This window comes from Canis lupus, chromosome 5 (genome assembly GCF_003254725.2).
Source record: "Canis lupus dingo isolate Sandy chromosome 5, ASM325472v2, whole genome shotgun sequence".
Classification (NCBI taxonomy): domain Eukaryota; kingdom Metazoa; phylum Chordata; class Mammalia; order Carnivora; family Canidae; genus Canis; species Canis lupus.
Window position 1 is genome coordinate 60,064,576 of NC_064247.1, and position 17,841 is coordinate 60,082,416.

Here is a 17,841-nt window from a genome sequence, read left to right on the forward strand (position 1 = left end):
TTTTCATAATATTCAGATGTTATTTGCCTTTTTCACCGTGTCGATGTTTGGGCTGATGAAGCAAAGGGAAGAGTGGGCACACTGGCCTCAGTGCACCGAGGCAAACCTCTGGCCGTCGTGCATTCTTCACCACTCACAGCAAGGGCAGAGTCCCCAGTGAAGCTGCAAAAACTATGAATTTTATTACATCTTGATCCTTGAGACTGGCATTTTTAATACTCTGTGATGAGAAGGGAAAGACAGGGTAGCCCTGGTGGCGCAGTGGTTTAGCGCCGCCTGCAGCCCAGGGCGTGATCCTGGAGCCCCGGGATCAAGTCCCACGTCGGGCTCTCTGCATGGAGCCTGCTTCTCCCTCTGCCTGTGTCTCTGCCTCTCTCTCTAGCTGTGTCTCTATGAATAAATAAACTTATAAAAAAAAAAAAGAAAGAAAAGAAAAAAAGAGAAGGGAAAGACACAGCAAGCATTGCTGCTGCAAAATGAAGGGTACTGGTCATCTCAGGGTGAGGCTGCTGTGAGCCTCTGTGGCACACTCAGGACCCACTGCTCCTGTTGTCTGGTGATGCTATCTTTTTTTTTTTTTTTTTTTTTTTTTTTTTTTAAGATTTTATTTGAGAAAGAGAGAGAGAGAGAGAGCATGAGCAAGGGAAGGGGCAGAGAAAGAAGCAGACGCCCCACAGAGCAGGGAGTCCGATTCAGGACTCAATCCCAGGACCCTGGAATCATGACCTGAGCCAAAGGCAGACACTTGACTGAGCCACCCAGGTACCCCTGGCAATACCATCTTTACTAAAAGAGTAGCTGAGAGACAGACTGAGCTTACTCAAACTCGGGCACTTTGCAGTCTCTCAAACGTGAACTAAATGAGTCTGTCACTTTCAAGGAAAACTGGTAATAAGAATTGGGCTTTCAGGCAAAAATCAGAATTGGGAAAATCTGTATCCTCCACTGTGATTCTGACAGCTTCCTCCTCCTTAAAGACGTGCTTGACAAGATGGATGGTGACTGTGACAAAAGTGATCTTCTGAAACTACGATTAAATGCACACTATTTGGAAGATCAGCATACCTTAGAAGCAGTGTTCTCCAAGTGAGCAGTGCATCATGATATAAAAAAGCCTGCATGAGTAAAAGATCCATCCACAGTGCAGGACAGGGCAGCCCTGGTGGTGCAGCGGTTTGGCGCCGCCTGCAGCCTGGGGTGTGATCCTGGAGACCCGGAATCGAGTCCCACATCGGGTTCCCTGAGTGGAGCCTGCTTCTCCCTCTCCCTGTGTCTCTGCCTCCCTCTGTGTGTCTATGAATAAATAAATAAAATCTTTAAAAAAAAAAAAAAAGTGCAGGACAGACCAAAGGACTTTAAAGTACCGGAGCACGCAAACTTCACTGGCAGGGTGCCAAACTCCACACTGCAACAAACTTTTAAGAAACTACCACTCGCAGTGGCGCTGGCGTTGCATTTGGATGAAGAATCAAAGGAGAATGCCACAATTACCTGAGACTCTGCTCCCTTCTTCGCATGAGGCTGTTTCTTTCAAATACTTCAACCAAAACAACTTTGCTCAACAGGTTAAAAACAGAAGCCTAAGGGCGCCTGGATGGCTTAGATGAGTATCAGACTCTTGATTTCAGCTTAGGTCACAATCTCAGGGTTGCACTCAGTGGGGAATCTGCTTGAGAGTATCTCCCTCTTCCTCTCCCTCTGCCCCTCCCATTGTGAGTGCTCTCAAATAAATAAATCTTAAAAACAAAAAGAAAGAAGCCTATATGAGACCCAGCTGTCCATTAAGCCAGACATTACAGAAATGTGCAAAAATGCAAAACCACCCCTTTTCCTGCTAATTTTTTTATTCTGGAAAACAGCTGGTTTTCATAAAAAATACATTTTATGCTAACATGTAACAGGTCTATTGTTATCTCTACATGAGCAATAACATTGCTAACATCTCTCAGTTTTCATTTCCAATACAGTTAAAGCTGGTAGACATAATAATTAAAGTAAACAAAAGGTCTCTGGAGTCCTCGGCAATTTTTTAAAGGGTAAAAGGTACGAGACCACAAAGTGTGAGAAAGGCTATTCTAACAGGACCCAAAAGATGAGGGCTTTGTACAGCCAGGCCACCCTCCACCTTTGCAGGCTGTGTGGGGAGCGGAGAGGATCCCCCAGAGCACGGACATGGCTGGCGTGAAAAGCTCTCCCACACCCAGCATGCCCAGGCACAAAGGCCCAGCACCCACACCCCACAGCCCCTGCAGGCAGGCATGCAGTGCAGCATCCAGATCTAGACTGTCACCATGTGAGCAGTGAGGCACACATGCATTGCGTTTTCTGTTCTGAGCAGTTACGTCTGCTCAGTATCCCCTTGTTTTAAGGAATGACCCTACAATCCAGTGTGGGAAGGCTGTCCACAAATCTAGGCAGAGCACTGTAGTGATGGGCTCAAGATGAACACGTGACCCACACTGTGCCAATCATCATCTCCCCCAGGACTCCAGCCGCGGTTCCCTCTGAAGAGGCTGTCTCTGCTGAGAGGGCAGGAGCTGCTGGGCCAGCCTGAATCCCAGGGGCTACCCTGCCACTTCAGGGAGAGCCTGAGGTCAAAGGGTGTCCTGCCCACAGAGCCCAGACCCCTAGGGGGAGAGAGCCTGATGGAAGGCAGCCCCCACTCCCATAGCAGCCGAGGTGTAGCAGCCAAGAAAAGCCCATGGAGGCTTTCCCTGGTGGCTAAATGGCCCCCAAAGAAGTCCCGGTCCTCGTCCCCAGGATCTGTGAATATGGGACTTCGCATGGCAAAAGGGACTCTGGGAGTGTGATTAAGTGAAGGGTCTTAAGGAGGGGAATGGATGACAGGAGCCACCTAGATCCACCTGGATGACACAGGTGGGCCTGATGTAGTCACAAGGATCCTCAGAAGAGGGAGGCAGGAGGGTCACAGAACAGGTCGAGTGACCACGAAACAGACAGAGAAGGGAGGGAGGGAGGGGTCACAGGCCAATGACCAGCTAGAAAAGGCAAGGAAGGCTTCTCCCCTGGAGCTTTCATAAGGAACACAGCCCTGCCCACACCTTGATCTGAGCCCAGTGATATTGAATTTGGACCTCTGACCTCCAGACCTGGAAGAGGGTAACTGTGTTGTCTCAAGCTGCCCAGATTGTGGTATCATTACAAAAGCCACAGGCACTCACACAGGTGTCTACCACTAGTAAGCAGCAGAGGCCTGATACCCAGCAGGAGGGCCACATGCCCAGGAGAGCTTCTTGGAGGCCCTGGGGGCCAGTGACTGGGCCCACCTGGCCCCTGTGCTTCCCATGGTTGCAGCACTCGCCACCTGTCCTGTGAGGGTCTGCCTGCTGGCCAATCACTTGCACGAGGGGATCTATTTTGTTGTGTCCTTGGTACCTGGCTCACCATCTGAACTCAACAAATTTTCATAAAATCAAAGTCTCAATAAAATTGACTCCCAAGCATTTTTTAAAGAGAAATTTTTGGGATCCCTGGGTGGCGCAGCGGTTTAGCGCCTGCCTTTGGCCCAGGGCGCGATCCTGGAGATCCGGGATCGAGTCCCACATCGGGCACCTGGTGCATGGAGGCTGCTTCTCCCTCTGCCTATGTCTCTGCCTCTCTCTCTCTCTGTGTGTGTGTGTGACTATCATAAATAAATTTTTTTTTAAAATTTAAAAAAATTTTAAAGAGAAATTTTTAAAAGAAATGTTTTCTCATTGACTTTCATTAAAAAAAAAAAAGGGGGGGTGTTAATTCATACAAAGTGAGTGTCACTACGGATTGAAAGTCCCTGTCAGGAAGTCCCCCTGCCTAGGGAGCACCGTAGCCAAGCATCACCTCTGAAAGGGGCCTCTGTGCAAGGCCCGCACTGTTTCCCCGGCTCCAGGACTGGGTCTCTTTTGCAGGCCCTTCCAGACTTTGCTCATTGGGCCCAGATTCCTGAGCCAGCACCTACCTCCCCACCCCCTGGCTACCACACTTGGCCAGCAGATGCTGAAGGACGCTCCTGTTCTAGTCCACCTAGCAGAGGAAGCATGTCCACAGGACTGCCCCAGGCTGTACCCAGTCCCCATAGGATGCACGCTGGGAAGATAGGCCTCCACTCTGAATGGGACAGTCACCCAACCAAAACAGTGAGCCAGGCAGATGGAGGCGGGTAGCAACAGTCTGAGTGGGCGATAGAGAAGAGGGCACCCGCCACATAGGCTCCTGGGAGTGGGAGACCTAGTGGGCACAGAGCAATTCCCTCCCAACCTCCCAACCCCCACCTAACACTCTGTCCTCTCTGTGGCCACTGTGCCCCCGCTCGGCCCCTGCTCCAATTCCTCCAGGACACCATGCCCCCTAGGATCCTGTCACAGAAAGTCACCACAATTGCTCAGGCTCCCCATTTCTGTTGTCCTGCGAGAATGAGCTCAGCCAGGTCAGGGCTAGATCCTCAGTGAAAATCTTTTGATGACTACGTAAATAATTAAATTATGCTGTGAAGGAGCTAAGACTGCTACAGAGAGAGAGCAGAAGGCCTGTAGGGCTAGATGAACAGGGAGAAAACAGTGAGGCCCCATGCCCAACACAAAGGGCTCTCCAGGGGAGAAACAACATGAGAAAACACACCAGCTCCCACAGAGAGCCTGCTGCGAGCTGGGTGGGCACTCACAGACCCATTCATGTGTATTAGTCCAACAAATGTGCAGATAAGTATCACAGACGAGGACAAGGAGACTAAGGCTAAACAGCCAGGCCAAAGCCACATGGCTGCTCATGACCAGGCTCAAAGCCAGGAGAGGCTCCGGAGCCTACAGCATGACACTGGCTGGAGCACCCAGGCTAAGCCCCACTCTCCTCAGACTTCAGGGAAGTCTCCTGCCCTCCCTGAATCTGCTCCCACCTACAGGATGAGAGGGGACTGTGAGGTCTCCCAGAGGGCTCTGCTCTGCACACCTCTTCTGTTCCACTGTGTGCAATGGTGAACAATGCCAAAGGCCAGGTCTTTAAGAATCTAAAAATCCAGTGGGGAAAAGACAAGGGTTCGAGTGTGAGCAGCACACAGAAGACAAGCATAATTCAGTCTCCTTTTTGGGAGGATGCGGGGCAGAGAGAAGAGGAAATCCCGGCGCTGAAGAAGCAAGCTGGGATAAAATCTCAACAACAGTGGAACACCAGAGAAAGAGGGGGGCAGGAGCAGCTGTGCAGGCAGGGGGATGTTTCCTTCCAAGAAGTGAACAAGATCTGGGATGCCTGAGACCGAAAAGCTTTGGGAACTTACCTGGGAGTAAGTGGCAGTCTAATCAAGCACTGCCTAGAGTTTTCTGCCCCCCCCCCCCGCCCAAGCAATCTTCTTTGCACACCTACCAGGTGCCAGGGCCTGGAGAAACCATCCTCAACATAGCAGACAAGCTCCCTGCCCTCAGGGAATGGATCTGGTGTGAGGCGGAAAGACAGGAGATAAGTTAGCACACAAGGAAGACATGGTGTGATCTATGAAAACCACAGAGCTGTGGAGCATGCAGTTGACAGGGACGGAGACTGGGTTGGAAGTGGAGCCCATTATCCATCATCACGCGACACAGCAGCCCAAGACAGGGCTGTCTGAGAATGCAGCAGTCTGCTATAGAGGCAGGCCCTGGACATACGTGCACAGGTAGGGCCTCTGAGTGGGATGGAGTACGCAGGAGAGCAAGCACTGGGGCTGCAGGAAGGGCCCAGGTGGCCAGCTCTGAGTGGGTCAGGAAGTCAGGGAGATGGGCAGTGGAGGGAAAGGCAGGAGCGGCTGCAGGGCCAGCAGGGCAGACAGTCCTCCTGCGAGATCCAGGCAGTCTCGCACTCTCCACTGGGCGGTGGCTCTGGGCTGAGCCAGCAGGGGACACACACCAGGCCCGGAAGGGGCGCAACCCAGGCCCAGACTCCAAGCAGGGGCCCCAAGTGGGGTCCCGCCGGGGAAAGGGCGCAGGCCGGGCACAGGCTCCATGCAGGGATCCCCCACTGGGCTCCGGCCAAGGATGGGCACTGGGCACAGACCCCCTGCAGGGGTCCCCCACTGAGGTCCGGCCGGGAAGGGCAGCGGGACCTCGGGCGGGACCTCGAGCGCAGAGGGCCGACGTCAGGGTCTCAGCACAAGTCCGGGTCAAGCGCCTCCCGCGCGTCTGAAGCCCAGCGGCTGCAGAGGGGCGCAGGGTCAAGGGCAGAGGGCGCAGGATGAGCCCCAGGGTGCCCCCGACGCCCACGGGAACCCCGGGCCGCGCCAGGTGTCAACGCGGGGTGGGAGGCCACCCAAGCGAGCACCTGGTCCCCGCGGAGAACGCCCGGAGCACTCCAACCCCGGGCCCCGGGGGAGCCCGCCCGACCGCCCCCCGCGCTCCAGGTCACGACCAACCCCCCGCCCCCCCCGTGCCCGCCGGCGTGGTTCCGCCCGCCGCGCGCCGCGTTACCTAGGAGACGGGCCAGACGCGGCCGCGCCCCCGCCCCGAGGCCCTCGCTCTAGCAGACGAGCCCCCACGGCGACCCCAGAGCCTGAGGCTGGCAGGCCCGCCGGAGCCCGCCGGAGCCCGCCGGAGCGCAGGCCTAGCGGGCAGCGAGCGCCGGGGATCGCCGGGCCGCCGCCACCGCGAGAGGAGCGTCGGCAGGCGGCGCGCCGCGCGCCCAGGCCGGGAGCCCGCCCCGCGTCGGCGTCGTTGGCAGGGCCGCGGGACCAATCGGAGCGCCAGTCCCGGGGCTACGCTCCGGCAGCGCCAGCCAATCGGCGCGCCGGCGGGCCCGTCCTGATTTGCATGGCCGGCGACCCCCTCAGCCAATTGGAACATGACTGGCGTGAAGGCCAACCAATGAGAAGCCAGTGGAGGCGTGGCCCCGGGCGTCCCACGAGGTGAAGATGCTGCAGGAGGAACCTGGCCGAGCGAGCGGGATTCGGGGGCGCTAAAGTCGCCGGGGCAGGGCGGGAAGGAAGATCCGGAGCGGGGCTACAGGATTCGGAGCTGGAGCCCCCAGGTGAGTGCGGGGGACCCCGGCGGGCCGCGCCGTCCACTGCCGTGCGCCGGGAGAGCGGCGGCGGGCGCCCGCCAGGCCCGCGCCGATTCTCCATCTCTTCTCCCACGGCGCGTCCCCGCGCCCGCCTCCGTCCTCACCTCCTCTCCGGCGGGCTCACCTCCTTCTCCATCATCTCCCTTCCCCCATCCAGCCCGACCTTTCGGCTCCCATCCCCGACCCCTGCCCCAAACTTCGCGCCTCCCCTCGTCCCGGAGCATCCCTCCCCACCTCTGCCACCTCACCTACCCGCAGCTTCGCCTCCCCCTGCCCCCATCCCTCCTTCCCGTCCCCTCTCCCGGCCTCTGCGCAGCCCCATCCGAGCGCTCCCGGTCACGGACCTCCCCGTCTCGCCTCCTTGTTGCTCCTGAAGCCTCATCCTGCCTCTTGCTCCTTATCCCTGTGCCCATTCTCCCATGCATTCTGCTCCCCAGCCCCTACCTCTCTTCCCGTGCACGCTCTCCCTCCACCTTGCAGGTCCCCAGGACCTTGGCATTGCCTTCCTGCACCAGTGCCTCAGGCTCCCTACACACCAAACCCCACCCAGCCTGGTCCCTGTGCCCCTTACCCAGCCTCAGCTTTTCTCCTCTCCACACCTCCCTACCTGCTGCTGCTCCCACAGGATGCAGAGACCTAGCAGCAGCACTGCTTCCTGCTGCAGTGGCAGCAGCCCCGTACCTGCCCACCTTGCCACTCTCCTACCCAGGCACACCCTGGCTCCGCTCCTCCTGGCATTTGTCCTGCAGGATCCCGTGGGGGACTGTGCTTGGCCTAGAGCATCCTGGGGGGTTTCAGGTGGGAAGCCCCTCAGCACCCTTTCCTGCCATCCTCCCTGGCCACCACCTCCCTCCCCACCCCACCCCCACTTTCCTGCTCAGCCTCACTTTGTGATTCAGCATTTTTGGGGTTGGAAACTTTCTTTGCTTCCTGGCATGACAGGACTCGGCTGTGGGGCTGAAGGCTGGGGGTCCTGACCCTGCAGTTTGTTTCCGTGGCCACCTTAGAAAACAGACCTGAGTTGCCTGGTGGGGACAGGGGTGGGGAACAAGGGACCCTCCAGTGAGGGTTGCCTTCTCCCTTTCATTTGTCTGTCCTGTGTTGAACCACATCCAAGGGGAGATGACATAAGTAATAGCTCCTGGAGAAATGGGCTATTAGCATTTATGGAAATTAATACATCCACATCGGAGGAGTAAGAACACCAAGTTCAGGCCACAGCTGTCCCACTGTCTGTCATTTCAGGATTTCTTCTTTCTCTGCAACTTCTCCTCCCCCTCAAAAAACGCCATCCCCCTTTCCAATGCCAAGAGCAAGCTCCCACTCTGCTAACACATTGCAGGGTTTGGGGACCTGCGTGTGGGGAGTCCCATCTGCCCTCCTGATTATTGCTTGGAAAAGCATCCACCTGCAGAGCCAGGCTCATTTGCAGTCCCTGGGCTCCTGCCCGTGTGCCCTCTCAGTGGGGGCCCAGAGGGCATTGGCTCCCCAGATTACATCCATCCCTTGGAACACGCCAGGTGCACACCCAACCTCAATGGCACTGATGATGTTTGGGCTACAGTGCATTCCTGCCTGGAAAGCAACCTGAGGGAGGCATCCCGTGCAAAGCTGGGTCCAGCTGCTTCTGTTTCTCTCTGCCCTGCCAGTTGCCAGATACGGTAGACACTGCTCAGCACCCCAGGACTGAGCCAGGGCATGGGGGATAGGGGTCAAAAAAATATGAAACCCCGGTGTTGTGCTCAAAACCCTTTTGGGTCTGGATATGGAGCCTGGGTGGGAAGAAATGGGCAAAAAAGCAATTGCACACCACAAGTGTGGAAAGACGGGATACCACTTATTGCCTTGGAAGGGTCACAGCCGGCCGTGGGCACTGGGGGTGTGAGGGGCAAGTGAGCTCTGTGCATGGGACAGCTGGAGAGGCCTCACCCCATGGGGCTGGCTTTCTTTCTTTCCTTTACTTTTTCAATGATCTTCTAAACCTCAAGTGATTCAGGAGGAAGTAAGTGGTACAAGTTTTGATTTGGCAGTTTCCGGTAGGGGCTCAGAAGGAGGGGGCCTCCTCCAGACTTTCCTGTTTGTTGGTACTGGGCCCATGGCAACTGGACAGCCCAGCGTGTGGCAAAGAAAGGCCTCCTCCTTTTTAGAACCAGTGTAACATGTTTCATTTCTGGGGAGTCTGGCTGAAAGCAGCACGTGTTTTGTCCTTGACAGAAGTCCCAGTGACCTTCATGTCACCAAAGGTCCCAGAGCAAGAGTGGTTTCTCTGGGTAACAGGGCAGGACAGTGGCAGCTACGCAGCATTTGAGGAAGATCGTCTCTGATGGTGTCAGAGGGCCGGAGACACAGTGCCTCCCTCCATCTCCTCTCCCAGCAGCCAGGGGAACTCACCTCATAGAGGTGAAAGGTCTTGGCCATCTTCCCCCCTAAAGGAGTCCACAGGAGGCCAAAGGCAAAGACTTCTCCAAGGTCATTCAGGGCAGGGGCAGATCCCAGATGGACCCTCTGCATCCCACTAATTGAAACACAGGTCACTTCTTGGGCTCTCCCAGGTGGAGGAAGCCAGCATCCTGTGGATGTGCCCAACCATCAGGTTTGGCTGCCTTTGGGGAAGGTTCTGGAGATGTTGCTGACATGCATAGAGGAAACCAGTGCCCTGGGGTGTGTCTGAGTCACTGGAGAGCTGTTGAGAGTGGGGGATGCCATCAACCACAGAGAGTTCTGGTGATACCATCCTGCCCAGCCTGGCAGGTCCCCAGAGCAAGGGTGCCATGTTTCCAAAGATGTCATCAAAGAGATGGCAGGGGGCCAAGACACTGAGCAAGATGAAAGGGGAAAAGAGACTCAGGTCTCTCATGCTGGGCTTGCACTTTAAACCTTGCTCTACATGGTGGGTCCTTGTAAATAACCCTGCAAGGTGGGCTGGTTAGCCTGGTGGAGAAACTGAAGCACAGGTGCCAACCACCTCCCCGTCCCACCAAGTTCCAGAAATGCCAAAAATGCACACACACACACACACACACACACACACACATCAAATGGGTCTCAGATGCATAGGGGAGTCAGCGGTCAATCCCAGCTCCCAAGAAACATGGAAACCCACCTATTTCAGGAAGGGAAACCCAGCACACTTAGCTCTCTACTTACTCCATGCCCTCCCTTTCTTGGGGGCAACCCTGTGAGAAGAGGCGGTCCTTGGCAGCAGTGTCTTGGCTCAGCCACTCTAGGCGAGGGAAAGAGAACAGGGCCTCCCCGGGAGAGAACACGCACTGGACCCGGTGGGAATGTGACCTGCCTGGTCGTACTGTCCACCATGGGGATAGCTCGAGGCTTTCCATTCAGCCTGCCCTTGGCAGGTAGGAGAGCTGCCCTGCTAGGTGGATATGAACAGCTGCCATGTCTTCTTACTCTTTGCCGCTTTCTGTGGGGCTCAGCTAAGAGCTGGCCTTTCTGTCTCTGTATACCCAGGATGAGCTCTGGCCCAGCGTCCCCCCACCCCCAGCCTGAGGGTCCCCACGGCCACACATCTGACTTTCTAACTCATAGCCCTGCAGGACAGGGTCTCAGGAGGCTTTCCTGCTCTGCCAAGTGGCCACATAAGTGGTACATAACCCTGGAGACCTCAGGCGTGGGGGGGCTAGTTTGTGTCCCTCGTAGCAAAACCGAGCCCCCCAACGCTTGTCTCACCTCCATCCCTGGCACCTGCCTTTCTCAGTTCCCTCCTTGCAGGCAACACACTTCTCTCTCACTCCAGCACAGACACCTGCAGTGTTGGCTCTCGATGCCATGCAGGATACAGATAAAATAGGGTTGGGGCAAGGGAAGAAGCGGAGAGGGGGACTGTCTCCCTCAGCTTCACACCCTCACCTCAGATTCAGTTAAGGCATCTCCTCTGAGGACATCTTAGGCCCTGGCTGCTGGGCAGTTGAGGTCTGTGTTCCAACTGGAGGCCGAAAGCCAGGCACGTCTTTTTTCTCAGATCCCTGCGCTGCGTTCAAGACAAACCAGCCATCCCAGGGTCAGTTTCCACAGTAAATGAGCAGCTTCCTGGGTCCCCTAAACAGTAGTTCTTATCCACAAGGTCTCTGTCACCGCTCTGGCCTGTGGACCTTGGTGGGGAGTTAGCTCTGCATCTCCCCCGTTTCTCGATTGGCAGAATGAGACTGTGAATCAAATCATCAGGCCAATCCCTGGCTCATAGCAGGTGCCAATCAGTGTCGTCTACCCCCTCACCCGCCGCTTCCGATCATGGACTGAACCCAAACAATCGCCCTACCTGGAACCCAGGTGGCTCCCGAGAAAGCTCAAGCCATGACTCAGGTCCCCTTTTGAGTGACTTTATGGGCTTCCACAGCACTCCTCAGAATGGGATGCCTGTTCTTAGGGGACAGCCTGGGAGAGCCCAGCCAACTGCTTTTTGCGGGGGTGGGGAGGGTGGGCCTGTTGCCATTGGTCTGTAGAGAAGAGCCTCCCGGTGAATGGAGGGACATCACCCTGTCCCCCCAGACCTCAGGCCTCCGGGAGGGCAGGTCACCCCTTCTGGCCCCTGTCTGCACACCTGCATACCCATGCGGTGGCCCACGGGCACCAAGGGCTACGGAGCCACCTCCAAGTGTGTCCACTCTCCTTCACACAGTATGCTTTCCCGTGCCCTCCCTTGGCAGCTGTGTGATCTTGCAGAGCAAACGCCAACCCTGATGTCCACAAGCTGTCCAGTGCAGCCAGGGGCAGAAGGATCTGCAGTTCTGGCTGGGAGCCTTGGTATCTTGAATGCTCCATAGTGGTGGGGGCCTCTCTGGATATAGTGCCCCCCCCCCCCTTCTAGATGGAGGAGAGTCAGACATAGCTAAAAGGCACGGACAAGGAGATTCTGATCCTCCAGCTCCACTGGCAGCTCTGCCTAGGTGAGACCACAGAGCGGGGAATTTTGGGGGCTCTGGGGGTCCTGTGGCCCCCTACATGCCAAGCCAGAACCACGGAGAGCTGTGCCCAGACACAGTCTCCCAAGGACCCGGGAGCAGCTCAGCAAGCTCTGTCTTCGGCCAGCACTGGTCCAGGGGTTCCAAGACCCCACTGTGAGAAAGTCGTGCCAGCTTGAAAATCTTTCCCTTTCTGATTATCCAGGAGCTTCCTGCTTGTTCTGATTATCGGGGAGCTTCCCACCTTTGCTTTTCCTGGGGGCATCTTTGATCAGTGGAGGCTCTGATGAGAAGGGCTTTGCTGGGGTTTCCTCAATTCTCAGGAACGTTCTACCTGAGAACGTTTTGTCATCTTCGAACCTCAAATTGTGCTTTTTTTTTTTTAAGATATTATTTATTTATTCATGAGAGACAGAGAGAGAGGCAGAGACACAGGCAGAGGGGGGAGAAGCAGTCTCCCTGTGGGGATCCCTGATGTGGGACTTGATCCCAGGAGCCCAGGATCACAACCTGAGCCAAAGGCAGACGCTCAACCACTGTGCCACCCAGGCGCCCCTCATGCTCTTGTCTTGACAAGCATGGCAGGATGCTGTTGTTACTAGTGTTGGAACGAGGTTTGGTTTGGTTTGGTGAGGCTGATGGCCCGAGCACTTGCCTGATGGGATATGGAGGAAGCTGGAGCCCTGCAAAGGAGCAGGCTCTGTCACTCTGTCTCATCCTATGGCATCTCCCTCCCCTGTCTCCATGGCCTCCCTCCCCACCTCTGCCCATGGCTTCCTCTCCCTACCTGGGGGGTATTGCCTTTCCCTCTCAACCAGAAGGTATTTCTAGTCACCCTGGCCAGGAAGTATTCAGGCACCAGGGACAGGAGGCCTGGAGCCATCTCTGCCCCTCCTGCAAAGAACACCCAATGCCCAGAAAAAGAATTGCAAATCCCAACCAAAAATCACTACCTTTCTATGTGTCCACAGGCATGCTTTGACTTCCCTGAAGTAGCAGACACCTCCCCATTTATACCTGCCTGTTGAAAAAAGGAAGTGAGGGGTGTCTGGAGACCAGCCAGGGCACTTTGGAGGCGCCCGGGATGCTGCTTCACTGTGCTTTTCCTTTATCCTGAAAGATGGGTTTGGGAGAGAGTGCCAGGGCATAGGGCATGCAGAGCATCTCCCACAGGATGTGGACCCACTGTCCTAACAAAAGGGTTTGTTCAGATGAGATGCGTCAACCATCCCAGGCCCAAGGTTGCAGCCCAAGAGTCTCTGGCTGCACATAGGAGACCCTGTGCTCCCAGCCCTGACCTGGCTTTGTGCAGGTGAGGCCTGTGCTGGGGACTCACCCATTCCTCCACTGCCCCTGGGGAGGTGCAGATGGTGTCACAGTCAGTGCAGGGAAGACGCGGGGTTCAGAACATGTAGCTGCCACTTGGGCAACCACAGAAGTGTCTGCAGGCCAGACAGGCACTGCAGTGGCATGCATCCTACGTGGTCAGGAAGAGGTGAGGCTGAAGCCCGGCCTGAGGCCAGTGGGGCTGCAAGGAGTGTCAGAGGGAGATAGGACGGGCAGGGCAGGGAGAGCTGCATGTAAAAAGTGCAGAGATGGCAAGGGGTCCTGGGGTGACCTCAGGGGAAGGACGCTGGGCTAAGCGAGGAAACTTCTTGAGGGGCTGCTCATCTTTAGAAGGTGTTTCCTGTCTCCTGTGGGGCTGAGCTGGGTCAGTCATGCGTCTTGGGGAGAGTGAAGCTGACCAAGTTCCACCAGCCGCCCCCAGCCCTGCCCTGCGGGTCCCTCAGGGGACCCTGAGCTTCTCCACCTGCCATAGTTACACCACCTTCCCAAACATACACATGATGGGCTGGGCTCTCGCTCCCTGCCTCACCCATGGTAGGAAGATTCTGGCAAAGCCTGCAGGGTGCCACAGAGAAGGTTGCAGAAAAAAGGGTTTCTCCCCACCCTCCTGCAGCCTGGTAACCATGGAAACCAGTAGGGAACTACCAGAGGTGCCCAGCCACCTGCTGAGCTGTATGGGTGCCCAGGACCTGGCTGGGCCCCACAGCAGGCCTGTGTGGGTTCCTGGGTAGCAGCCCATGTGAGCAGTAGGAGGGGTGGCAGCAGGTGCAGCCCCAAGCTCTCACCCAGTGCTCTGCAAGCACAGACATCAGAGGCCAAAGGGCCCTTCCGCCAGCCCTTCAAGGAGACAAGAGCGCTCCTGTCCCCCACCTCAGGCAGACTGCCTGGTCTCTATAACAGCCTCAATGTGAGCAGACACTTGAACAGATACCAGGCTTCATTTCATCTGGCATTGCTTCTCCAACCAGTGGGAAAGTCCCTTCAGGCCCCTCACTCTGGTGCCCTGTAGTCCCGCAACCTCATTTCAGAGAGGAGGAACCAAGCTCAGGGAAGAATCAAGTTGTTGGCAGAGCTGGGTGGGGTCGCAGTGCTGCTCTGGGCCCCCATGCTGGCATCCTGTAGGTATCTACACTCTACAGTGATCATGGTCACTGGTGTGTGGTCCCTCCTTGACCACATGCCTGTGAGGATGGGGTATATCTGTGTGTCACCGCCCGACCCCCAGCTGAGCCCTCAGGCAGACACATGCCAGAAGCAGGCTCTCAGCCACGATCCGGTATAGAGGACTCTCCCAGAAAGCAGAGCAGCGTCGGAAATGGCACATGAAGCTCCTGTTTACCCAGTTGGAGGCATCCTTTGCCACACGGGTAAGGGGTGTGGAAACACAGCCCAAGGATGCGTGACTGCCACCTGACTTAGAATGGTCAGAGAAGGGAATCCTCTGGGCAGAAACCAAACCTCATGCCACGGTCCCAGAACCCTGGTCCATGCATGAGACTGTCCATTGTGGGGGTCCCCAAAATGGGGATGTCCATTTTGCATCCCCAACCCACTCCCTGAGCCAGACAGCCTGCACCAGGGAAACGTTCCTGTCGTTGTATTGGTGAACTTGTGAGTACAAGGGACAGGGCCAGGGGCATCCACTCACCTGGTCCAGCCTGACTCCAAACTCCTGAGTGCATACAGTCCTTTGAAGCCAGCACCCTCCACACGTCAGAGATCAGCCTCAGTGTCCCAGTCCCTCACAGTGTCTTTGTCGGGGCTCAGCTGCAGAGAGCAGTGAACACCACTGTCCAGATGAGTCCGAAAGTGCTTTGTGAGGCAGGGCTCAGGTATGAAGTCATGCCCTCGCCCAGCACTGCTCTGTGGGCCCCCCTTCTGCCATTCCTCCCTGCCGGAAATGTTCAGAGGCCCTACTTGGGAAAGTTGACCTGCAATGTCCTTACCACCTCATGGGCTTTGGGTCCTTAAGCTGAACCATGGGACCAAGCCTGGGCTCCTTGGGCCAGACAAAGGCCACCCTCACTGCAGTCTCCCTGACTTCATCTCCCCCATGCTGGCTACCGACCAGTGGATTCTCCCCAAAGTGTCTCACCCACCATTGGATCCAGGGAGCAATCCTGGCATACCCTGAACAACAGGCAGGGAGGGCCCTAGGGAGGTCAGGGCAGTCACAGCCTCTGGGTCCTGACACCTAGCCAGAAATGGCAGCAGTGGGGACTTGGCCTAGTGTGCTGAGACAACGTGGTCCTCGGGCTCGGGCTAGTGTCACTAGCCAGTGACCACAGCCTCCAGCTGCCTGGCATCTAAATGGACGGCCTCTGTCCTGCAGCCCCTCAGCCTCCCTGGATAGACCACAGGTTCAGTGCCCAGCAGCCAGGATGCCGCTCATGTTTATACAGCCAAGCCACTTAATTACGCAGAGATAATTCCTCCTAACTGAAGAAACTGTCCCAGGGCATTAAGATTGAGTGGTCCCAGGTGGCAGGCAGAAAAGGCCATGGTCCCATGGGCATATTTGCTGGGGAGCTGGGAGCTGCCAGGGGGAAGCCTGAACAGCTGAAAGCCTTTTGTCCCACTGTGAGAAGGAGCAGACACTTCATGTGATGCTGGAAGATGATGATGATGACACTGGTGATGATGGGGGTGGGGATGACAAGGATGGTGGTGATGATGATGGGGTGGGGATGGTCGTGGTAATGGGGATGATAGTGGTGGTGGTGATGAGGATGGTGGTGATGATAAGGATGGAGTGATGGGGATGGTGGTGGTAATGATGGTGATGATGATGATGTTGGGATGGAGATGGTGGTAAGTGATGGAGATAATGGTGGTGGTGATGAGGGGAATGATGATGGTGGTGATGATTGTAATGATGATGATGGGGTGAAGATGGCGGTGATGGTGATGATGACGACGGGGTTAATGGTGAGGATGACAGCAGCAATGCTTGTTGTCACTGTCTCTGTTTGTACCAGAACTGCCATTTGTTCCATCACAGATCTTTGTCAAGCCCCTACTTAAACCTGACCTGCATTTACTCTTAATCCTCCAGCCAACCCAGGATTAGGTAATATGATCTTCATGGAGGTGAACAGGCAGTCTGCCTTCCCTCGGGTTGTGCAACCAGAGGACAGAGCTAGAGCATGACCTCAGAGGACTCACCATCCTATGGCCCGGACCAACCTCATTAGCAGGGCAGATGCATAGACCTGGCCTCACTCCTGGGCTGGGGTCATCAGGATCCCTCCTAATGGAAACCCCAGGAAGGAGCAGCCTGGCTCCCAGCTGGCCATCCTTGTTGCAGCTCCGTGGATAAGGAGCAGCACTGGCAAAACCCCCTGTGGGATTCCCATGTTGCCACTGGAGCCTTCCCTGCCTTGTTCACACAGGCGCTATACCCCAGAAAGGGGGACTGAATCTGAATCTGCAGCAGGAAGAGTGTGGTCAGGAAGAGGGACCCCCTCCCCCCCTCACCTGCCTGCTTTCCCTTTTGCCCACAGAGATGTGGGCATCCCTCATTCATGAGCAATTTCCCACACGAAGCAATGGTCACTATGAGCAACCATGATATATTCCATCATTCACTTAAGCGTCATTTCCTTAGGGACTTCGCAGTTATAGTGAAGTGTGTGTACATCTAAGTTTACTTGTTCTCTTAAGCCTTTAGAATATGTTTATAAGTAGGATTTCTGGGTCCCGGGCTGTGGACCTGTATTACCCTAGTTGTTTGCCCAGAAGTAGCAACAGCTCAGTGGAGTAGCTCCATTGTAACCTCACCGCCAATGAGTATTTCCATTTAAAAAAATTTTTCCTGTTAATTATGATTGCAAAGGTGCAGTGCCTGGTGGCTTGCTTTTGCATGGCTTTTAATTCAGCAGAGCCTCTAATGGATGTGGTGGGGTAAAGCTGGCTTTCACATTGCTGGTGTAGTGCTGCATGGGCAGGATATTAATCTTTCATGCCTCCATCATGTGGTGCTGGGACGTAATCCTCTTTGAAACCATTTGTTATTTATTCTTACAGTCCCCTGGAGAGCAGAGAGAACCCCAGGAGCCTGATCACAGATGCTAATGCAGGGAGAGCTGCAGAAATATCCCTACAGACTCCTCCTCCCCACCAAGGTGTGGAGCTAAGCGAGAGCTGGGGACACAAGGCTCCAGCCCCCCACCCCCACAAAGGGGCTCTTCCCCCAAGAGAAGGCCATTCTCTGCCTCCCCTACAGCCTGCTGACATTACAGGGTTTAAAAGGTTAGGTGGGTTTGTTAGTTCCCTAGCACTACCAGAACAGGTCACCGCAAACCGGATGGCTCAAAACAGCCATATCGATTCTCTCCCAGCCCTGGAGGCTAGAAGTCTGAAATCAAGGTGTGGGCAGGACTGGTTCCCCTTGCAGGTTCTGATCTGTGCAGGCCTCTCTCACAGCTCTGGTCCTGCCAGTCATCCTCAGCATTCCCTGGTTTGTCGACATCTGCCTGCACCTTCACATCCCCTTCTTTCCCTGTCTGCATCATCTTCTCTTCTTATAAAGACACCTGTCATCAGATTTAGGGCTCTC

General features: G+C 55.7%; 2 protein-coding genes across 18 annotated transcripts in view; one reads left to right on the plus strand and one right to left on the minus strand.

Annotated features, from left to right (window-relative positions):
* Positions 1–6,579, minus strand: part of NPHP4 (nephrocystin 4) — a 130,589-nt gene extending 124,010 nt beyond the window's left edge. For 11 of the 13 annotated variants that reach the window (XR_007410882.1, XR_007410881.1, XM_049110531.1 and 8 more), the window contains exons 1-2: positions 6,429–6,578; positions 5,353–5,420 (exon numbers count right to left, since the gene is read on the minus strand). The gene's annotated coding sequence lies outside the window, so the exon portion shown is untranslated. Of the gene's footprint in view, positions 1–5,352; positions 5,421–6,428 lie in introns of all 13 variants that reach the window. The other 2 variants (XM_025427350.3, XM_025427349.3) reach the window with 1 other exon arrangement.
* Positions 6,580–6,824: 245 nt separating this feature from the next.
* The window catches only part of KCNAB2 (potassium voltage-gated channel subfamily A regulatory beta subunit 2), an 84,978-nt gene continuing 73,961 nt past the window's right edge, over positions 6,825–17,841 (plus strand). For 4 of the 5 annotated variants that reach the window (XM_025427351.3, XM_025427357.3, XM_049110536.1 and 1 more), the window contains exon 1: positions 6,825–6,984. The gene's annotated coding sequence lies outside the window, so the exon portion shown is untranslated. The remainder of the gene's footprint in view (positions 6,985–17,841) is intronic. The other variant, XM_049110535.1, reaches the window with a different exon arrangement.